Consider the following 7872-nt stretch of genomic DNA (forward strand, 5'->3'; position numbering starts at 1 on the left):
TAAGAGTTCCTCGCTCCAGATTGAAAACGTCTGCCACTGCCTAAATTACACATCTGGATGATGCACAGAGGGCATGCAGAGAGGATGACAACCATGATAAAGCAGAGCACTTATACCAAGCCTTTTTAGGTATTTTAAAAGGAAAAAATGGCCAACTGTATCAAATGTTGCAGAGAGATCAAGGAATATGAGAATGGAATACTGTTTCAGTAGAGTGATCAGTGCATAAAACTTGACTGAAAGGGGCTGGGAAGATGGTTGGCATGTAGGGATTTCAGCAAACCATTGGAGACAATCTGTTATAGGAGCTTGGGGGGAAAGGGCAGTAGTGAGTTAGGGGATTGGATAAATTGTTAAAGGGCCATTTAGAAGAGCAAGCTAGGAATAGCCAGGGATCAAGGTGATGGGGAGCCTTGTGCTAATTATATGCCTGTACTTAACTTATTGCAGGTTTTGTTATGGGCTTCATTTTTCTTTACAGGGAAATATAATCCAGCTCAAAGTGCAGAAAGAAATTTGCACTGACCAATGCCATTGATGAAGTGCTCTCTGCATAAACCCTGTATTTGTGTCCCTTCGATTTCAGGACATATTCCCATGGTATTTGTTTTAGCTTCATTATAAAAATAATAACTAACTAACTAGTCTAGTCTGCATATTTTTATCCTACTTTCAAAGCTATTTCAAACAGTAATCCCTTTGTAGGGTAATGATGTTTTTCTGCAATTTATTTTCTACATTTCCACAGTGTATTAGGCACTTTCAGCTGCTTCTAGAAGTTGTTTTTTTATCCCAGCTCTGTCCCACCAGTTCAGTAAACTAGAACTACTTTCCATTGCTCTTGAGCTTTCTGCACTCCAGGGAGAACACAACTGATTATTAAACTGCTCAGCTTCCTTTGAAACGTATTCTGTTTCAGAGCAATGTGATTGAAGCAAGGATACTAAATAAAATAGCTTAATAAAATATATGATATAGGCATCTCGGTAAATTCCCAAACAACATTATTTTCAGAATAGTCATTAAGATTACAATTAGCTCATATATCGATATAACAGGGATATGATGATATACTTGTATCTGAGATCTGCAATAAAACTGTATATAATTAATATACAGGCACACACTACTCCAACAAAAGAATATATGAGCAGCACAGAATTTTCCCTATGTTCCCTCCTGTATTTGTTCTCCTACTGTATTTTCCTGTTGGCAGACAACTCCTTTGTTAGATCATTTTCAACATGTACTCCCATCAATATCTGGGGCAAGCTTTTGCCTGTGTTGAGTGGGTGGCATGAAATTGATGATGTGTGTGTTATTTAGGCAAAGAATGATTGGTCACCAGGTGCTGCTCTTAGAAAGAAAATAATAGAAATACTGCTGAGTTGTAATAAAGATATAAACTTCGAGTTTTAGTTATATTCATTGTCTTCTATTAAATTGCATCAGGTTCCTGGTATTCTCCACCACCCAAACCACTAAATAAATGGCCCTTGCAATCTTTATTAACAATTTAGTAGATCATTTTTGCCACTCTGCATTCCAGGGAGGGTGGAACTAGTTCATATTCTCAGGTTGCATTGGTAGCATTAGAAGCATTGACACTTTAGCAGCGAAGATAATGTAAATGCCATCTGCTCCCAAAAGAGGCATTTCTAAAAGCCAAGGGGTCACAGAATTCACAGTAAATCCATGGAAAATAACCACCTTCATACACATAAAAGAAAAGTGTGACAAAATCTTTATCATCATTTGTCAAAGCGGAATGGGAATGTCAGTGTAGACTCAAATACATAGTCAAGAATAAATGAATAAATAGTCAGCTTGGGGAAATACAATCATATCAATAAAAGTGGATCATGTATGCACCCAAAAAATGAAGAAAAGTCCAGAAATTTCTTTTAGTATTTTGGATTTTGTTTTGGTAATTTCTGTGCACCAGCATATCCCAAACTGTAGGGTACCCCCTGTGAAGTCCAGTGCTGTGAAGTTAGGGTGAGATTTGAGGGTCAAATTATATAAATAAATATATTTATATATTTCATATATAAATATTTCATTCATTCAAAAAAAAAAAAAAAAAAAAAAAACAGCATCACAAGGATTGCAAGACACATATTCATATATTCATATGAACATATACAGCCAACATGACTGTATGGTCACCGTTTTTTCTTTAGGAAGTGAATATGTGATAAAGCATCATATTTGCAGCTCAATAACAAAGTGCAGATTGGCTGGAAATAAATGCACAGCCCTTTGCCTACACAGCCTCGGAAACTGTAGAGTAAAGCTATAATGTGCTACAATCTACAAGCATTTGGCAATACAGTGTGTTCAAAGCTTACTGGCACTTAATCGTGAATGAGATTTCATTCTGTTAAAAACAAAGCTCGGCGTTTCAGTTTGACCCTTTAATTTGAATTCATTGTTAGTAAAATATCTTTCAAAATTCAGGTAAAGTCGGAATATTTAAACCATGACTAGTGATGGGAAAAGTTTTGCCACGAAAATGACGCCCATAGACTCTAATGGGTGAAAAAATATTCACAATTCCCTAACAATTTGGCGCCCAATTTGTTGCACCCATAGACTTTAATGCATTTCAGCAAATTTTCACCATTTCCTACATTTTCTCGAAGCAACAAGGGACAGATTCACCCAGACTGAAAAAAGAAACAAAAAAGTATGAAATGAATTATATAATCAGGTGTGTTATATTTCTGATCTTAGAAGCAGTGGCATAAAGTGTGTTCCAGCTGCCCTCTAGTGGCATTCAGGAACAAATTTATATACTTTTCATAGACTCAAATAAAAAAATTGCTTGAATGCTGAAAATATACCTGGAGTGGGCTAATGAGATGGTCAAATAAAAAGGGCTAATATTACTGATTTCTCTATGTGCCCTAAAGAATTGTGGATTTCCAATAAAGTGAATGACGCAGTGATCCACCAATTACTGATCACTTTGTTATAGTCCCGCTTGATATCACTGACCTGCTCACAGACTACCCTGTTGCTGACATCACATACCCTGTCCCCTGATGCCACTGATCCACCTGGATTTTAACCAGCCAAGAGGTGGCATTCCTAATTTTGCCTTTTGCTGCCTTCTTACTGTCCTGCTTCGGAATTATATATACAATGTACCACCTTCAAGTTGGTGTGGAAAAATGCAAAATGGCTATTTACAATTTGCAATTGAATGGTCTAATGAACAATATTCCTTTACAAAGTACAATTATTTTTTATTTTTGGTAATACTTATGCCCTTTATTGCTTATGTTATATTCCACCTTTCCATGTTTACCATGGGTTGTTTCCTACTTTCCTGCCAGACAGTCTAAAACCTAAAATTTTAAATTGTAAACCTCAACTTTCCCATCTCTTCCATTACTTGCCCTTTCAACTGTCCCTCAAAAACCAAATGGAGAGAAAACCGACCAAGTCAAAGTTGACCAATCAGAAGAGAACTTTCCAATCAACGTCAAACAAAGGCTATCAACAACATAGACCTTTCTATAACCTCTTTCACTATTAGCGATTTTACATTTACATGAAACAGTATAGGTAGAACCAAACACTTCCATCACTAGAGCTTTGAGCCCATTACCACTTTTGTCAATCCATACCCATTAAAACTCAACTGTCCCATCTCTTTCATTACTTAGCCTTTCAACCTTCCCTCATGCACCATAAGGAGAGAAAACCTACCAAGGCATCTTCATTTCCATATTAGTCTAACTATCTACCTATCTTTACCTGTATAATATATATACAGTATATACCTATATGTATTTATAGGAGAGTGAATATAGGTGTAGTCTCAAGTGTGTGTGTGTGTGTTTGTTGAGAGGCTACTAACATCCCTGAAAACTTCTGTACTGATCATCATCTGTACTCATTGCTACCTGGGCTGTCGTTCCTCTGTAGCAAGAATAATGCAGTACATTGCTAGACCCATTCATCTGGCTTTATGAAACTGCAGATCAGCCAGATAGTTGTCTTGTCCTTTATGGCATGTAGAGGTCACCTTTCAACACAGTAACCCTGGGTAGCAGCCAAGCAACGGTAAATGGAAGCATACGGTTGTCTGTGCGTAATGCACATTTTATATCTATTATTATTATCCTCTATCTGATGTTAATCTGTCAGGGGTGTTTTTTCCAATGTTCTATCACTCAGGCCAGAGCCTCAATGTGTCACTTCTGGCCAGTTTCCATTGTCGGTCATTTAATCCATAATGCCAGTCACTGCAGCACATCTATCATACATCTACGGGGCTGTCATCAATCAAAGAAGTTAAAGCAGGACTCCACTTAGTATAGTGGCCTGAATGATAATCATTCCTCTCTTTCCAGCTTGCAAATGTAAGTTATGCTGCAGATGAAACATGAATAATAGAAATAGGATGTATTATTAATCAATTCTGAATTTTGAAAATATTTTTTGTGTGGCTTTTTATACTCCTGAGTTTGAGAACTGTTCAGTGTGATACTTTAAAAGTTATTTTTCTGTACGTGATTGGTTATAATCATAGCCTCTCTTGTTTGCTCTTCCTGTTTGCTCTGATTTGGGAAGACTTTTTTCTATTGCCAACTATTTGTCAGAAGTATATTTTCTGTCTATACATACTGTAACTATGGCAGGAGTTTCAAAGGAAAGTAATTTCCCATTTCCCAGGTTATTTATGAAAAACTCAAACGGCTAATATTCGATCGAATATGAGTGACACAAAAGTTTTAATCAAATCAAGTTTTCCTCCGAAAAAAAACCTCTGCCATTGACTTCTAAATGTTGGTTTTCGATTGTGAATAGTCAAATTAGAACTGTTTCCAGGGTTGAGGTATGATAAATCTCACATTAGAATTCAAATTCAAGTTGATGGTTTTAAATTCGAATTTGGGAATATTGACCAAAAGATTTTTTTTAAATTTGATTTCGAATCTATCATTGGAAGCCTTAGTAATTCTGCCCGTTAAGACTTGGATGACTAGGTAACCAGGGCTCTACTAACTAAATAGTGCAGATCACTATGCCACATCCCGTACGTATATGTTCATAAATGAAAATACAGTAAAATAGAAAAATAACCGCTAAAGCGGGCTTGACATATGTATACAAAAAAATAAATAAAAGGAAGTCAATTTCAGTACTTAGGGGCAAATTTATCAAGGGTCAAAGTGAATTCGAGGGAATTTTCAAAGCAAAAAAATTCGAAATTCGAAGTAATTTTTTGGATAGTTTGACCATCGAATAGGATACTACGACTTCAAATTTACTTGGAATTCGATTCGAAGTAAAAATCATTTGAATATTCGACCATTTCGATAATCAAAGTACTGTCTCTTTGAAAAAACTTCAACTTCAATACTTTGCCAAATGAAACCTGCCAAAGTGCTATGTTAGCCTATGAGGACCTTTTACAAACATTTTCTAAGTCTTTACACATCGAATTAAAATTGTTCAATCGTGCGCTAAAATCTAAAGTTTTAGCGTACGATCGAACGATTTTACTTTGATCGTTCGATGGCCAAATTCGGTGAAAAATACTTCGACTTCGATATTCAAATTCGAAGTATTTTAATTCGATGGTCGAATTTCGAAGTATTTTACACTTTGAAATTCGACCCTTGATAAATCTGCCCCCAAATGTATGGAACTCAGATATTATATGTGTATGAATTAGCTGGGTGAACTGTAGAACTGTTTATAGCAGATTTTTAGCAGATGGAGGAGCCTGTTGTATTATGTCTATAAGCACAACATTTTTGTCATTTTTATCTCAACCCTACTTACAGGTACCTTTGAAAATGGTCAAAATATTAATGTTTTAGAGAGATAGTTATCCCTTAGTCAAAGGGTTATCCTCCCAAAAAATGAAGCTTGTGGTCCCAGGAGCAATTATGATCCCCACACTGCCATGGAGTGGCCTTTGTACTATACCCTTGTGAAGGGGCAGCCACATTGCTAGTACAGAGAGCTAAACACAAACAGGGGGGGTGGGGTGCAGTGATGTAGGAACGGGCATGATGACATCAGAGGTGGGCACAACGATGTTGGTGGAGTTATGAGACTCGGGCGCGGTTATTGCATCACTTAGATGCAACAGACTTGATTTCTATCCAGTTTTCGCAATGTTTTAAAGTGTTAATGCCAAGTTCAAAACCACACAGGTGGCAACCCTATCTCTAGCTATATTCTGCTTGACGAGTAAGCCCAATCCTTTAATTACAAGTAAAAGAGCTATTATACAGAAATTCTTTCTCTAGAAAGCTCTGAAATTCCAAAACTAAAAAAGAATCTTATTTTTGATTGATTTGTTTTTTTCTATCAATAATAATAATAAATTAACTGCACTTGATAGTAACTAAGCTATGTAGAGGTGAGTATGTTAGCATTTAAATGTTTTTCATGTATTGGCCAGATCATTGTTCGGGTTTCATAAGGCTGAAAACCGAACAGATGGTTAAGACCTGAACAGACCTAACAAAAACCAAAGTGTTTGGGTCAAAACCAAACAAATGGCAACCCTAGTACTGCAACTGAGACAAGTTTGTCAATGACAGGAGTACCCCTGTGTGGTCCCATTAAGTGAACTCCATGGGTCATCATATATTTCTGCTTTTCTAAGTGATTGATGTATCACTTTAAAAAAGCTGTAGAGTATACCACTACACATTCTTTTTAACTCTTGTGTACTGAAAATTGTTGTAGTTACATTGCATCAACACTCCCTCACTCTTGATGATTTAATGTAATGCCATGTACATTAAAATAACTCCTGAATTACACAGACTGGGTGGATATAAATCTAAAAGACCTCATAAATAAACTAAAAAAATACCTTCACACTTGGGATGCCCATCCGATTTCTTGGTTCATGTGGATCAATGTGGTGAAAACAAACATTCTTCCCAGATTTTTATATATTTTTCAGAGGATACTTATGCCAATACAACTTTCATACTGTAAGAGTATAGCTAAATTCATATGGCTAGGGAAAAACCTAGGAAAAGCTGGAAAATCCTAAACAGACCACATCAAAAAGGTGGCAGGGGCTTCCCGAACATCGAACACTACCACCATGCAGCAATACAGGTATGTGATCCCTTATCCAGAAACCCGATATCCAGAAAGCTCCGATTTACGGAATGGCTGTCTCCCATAGGATCCATTTTATCCAAATAATCCAAATTTTTAAAAATGATTTCCTTTTTCTCTGTAATAATAATACAGTACCTTGTACTTGATCCCAACTAAGATATTTTAATCCTTATTGGAAACGAAACCAGCCTATTGGGTTTATTTAATGTTTAAATGAATTTCTAATAGACATAAGGCATGAAGACCCAAATTATGGAAAGATCCGTTATCCGGGAAAACCCCAGGTCCCGAGCATTCTGGATAACAGGTCCCATACCTGTACTTGTAATTGTTATAGAGAGAAACCATTTAGGTCCTGCAAGACCAATAATGTGTGATGTTAATGTCATAACAAAATTTCAATAAAAATTATAATTGAAAAAAAAAAAAATAACTCCTGAAAAAAAACCCAATACACAGTATCATAAACCTATGTTGTAATTTCTGACAAATATAAAGTTTGTTTTATACTAAAAAAGAACATCCCCATGTTCTTCATAAAAAAAAAAATTGTCAGCCCTCTGTTTAAATGACACTTCATTAAAGGGATCCTGTCATCGGAAAAAAAATTTTTTTCAAAATGCATCAGTTAATAGTGCTACTCCAGCAGAATTCTGCACTGAAATCCATTTCTCAAAAGAGCAAACAGATTTTTTTTATATTCAATTTTGAAATCTGACATGGGGCTAGACATGTTGTCAATTTCCCAGCTGCCCCAGGTCA

This window comes from Xenopus laevis, chromosome 3S (assembly GCF_017654675.1).
Source record: "Xenopus laevis strain J_2021 chromosome 3S, Xenopus_laevis_v10.1, whole genome shotgun sequence".
Classification (NCBI taxonomy): Eukaryota; Metazoa; Chordata; class Amphibia; order Anura; family Pipidae; genus Xenopus; species Xenopus laevis.